Source organism: Chinchilla lanigera, unplaced genomic scaffold, assembly GCF_000276665.1.
Source record: "Chinchilla lanigera isolate Chin_1 unplaced genomic scaffold, ChiLan1.0 scaffold00105, whole genome shotgun sequence".
Classification (NCBI taxonomy): Eukaryota; Metazoa; Chordata; class Mammalia; order Rodentia; family Chinchillidae; genus Chinchilla; species Chinchilla lanigera.
This window is the reverse complement of record NW_004955506.1, coordinates 1,964,725-1,966,664: the sequence shown is the minus strand read 5'-3', so window position 1 is coordinate 1,966,664 and position 1,940 is coordinate 1,964,725.

Genomic DNA, 1,940 nt, shown 5'->3' with positions numbered 1-1,940 from the left:
TATTGCTTCCCTTTCACTTTAATTAAAGAGTTTGAGAAGTAGTGGTGTTAGGTCTTCTCTAAATTTCTTGTAGAATTCAGCAATGGATCCATCAGGGGCTGGGCTTTTCTTTGTTGGTAGGTTTTGAATTATATCTTCAATTTGACTGATACTGATTTATTTAGGATTTTTAATAACTTCTTGATTCAGCTTTGGTAATTCGTATGTATCTAGAAATCGGTCCATTTCTTCTACATTTTTCATCTTATTAGAATACAAGTTTTCAAAGGAGGTATAGATGATCTGGATTTTTGCAGGGTCCATTGTGATTTCACCCTTTTCATTTCTAATTACATGGATTTGAGTATTTTCTTTCATTTTTTGATAAGGTTGGATAATGGCTTGTTGATTTTATTAAATATTTCAAAGCACCAATCCTCCAATTCATCAATTCTTTGTATTGATTTTTTAGTCTCCAATGTGTCAATTTCTGCTCGGATCTTTATCATTTCTTCCCTCATATGACCTTTTAGCTTAGCCTGCTCTTCTTTTTCTAGAAGTTTGAGATTCACCATTAAGTTGTTTATTTGCACTTACTCTGTTTTCCTGATATGGGTATTCACTGCTATAAATTTCCCTCTTCGGACTGCTTTCATTTTGTCCTATAAGTTCTGGTATGTTGTATTGTTATCATTTAATTGTAGAAACTATCTAATTTCTTCTTTAATTTCATCTGTGACCTATTGGTTATTCAGGAGGGTGCTATTTAATTTCCATGTGTTTATTAAGTTCTTGTGATTTCTTCTGCAATTGCTTTCCAATTTATTGTCTGATAATATGTATGGGATAATTTCAATTCTTTTCATTTACTTAGGCATGTTCTATGAGCTAGTATATGATCTATTTTGGAGAATATCCCATGTGCAGCTCAGAAGAATGTGTATTCTGATGTTATGGGGTGGAACACTCTGTACTCCATTTGTTCAAAAGTTTGGTTCAGTTCTAATATTTCACTGTTGATTTTTTGTCTAGTTAATCTATTTGTGACAGTGGTGTATTAAGGTTCCTCAATACAATTGTATTAGTGTTTATTTGATTTTTCATGTCCATTAATATTTGTTTTATATAGTTGGGTGCACTGGTATTTGGTGCATACATATTTATGATTGTTATCTTTTCCTCTTGGATTGTTCCCTTTACAAGTGTATAGTGACCTTCTTTGTCTCTCTTAATCAGTCTTGGCTTGAAATTTACTTTGTCTGCAAATAGAATAGCTACCCTGCTTTTATCTGGGTTCTTGTCTCATGAAGTATTGTTTTCCATCCTCTGACTTTCAGTCTGTGAATTTCTTCTTTTTGAATTAAATGTGTTTCTTGTATGCAGCATATTGTTGGATATTGCTTCTTGGCACAGTCTGCCAGTCTGTTTCTTTTGCTTGGTGAATTGAGACCATTGACAATGATGATTAAAACTGATGTGTATTGACTTATCCTTGTCATGTTATTTTCTGGTTGTTGGTTGCCTTTTCCCCCTCTGTTTAATTGCTTGTCTTGCCTGGTGGCTTCATCTATTGAAGTTCATGGAGCTGTAGTCCATGTTATCTCTTTTTCAAATGTCCTTCTGAACATTTTGGTGTGCTGATTTGGTGGTCATCAGTTTCCTCAGATGTTCTTTGTTATAGCAGTATCTTATTTCTCAATTTTGAAAGATAGTTTTGCAGGATACATCAATCTGGGTTGGAGGTTATTTTCTTTTAGGGCTTCAAAATATTTCACCCAAGCTCTCCTTGACTTGCGTGGTTGTGTTTAGAAGTCTGAGGTTGTTCTAATAGACTTTCCTTTATAGGGGATTTGTTTCTCTTCTCTAATACCTTTTAATATTCTGTTCTTGTGTTCAATTTCTGGCATCTTGACTATTATATGCCCTGGTGTAGTTTTTGTTTGATCATGGCTAATTGGAGC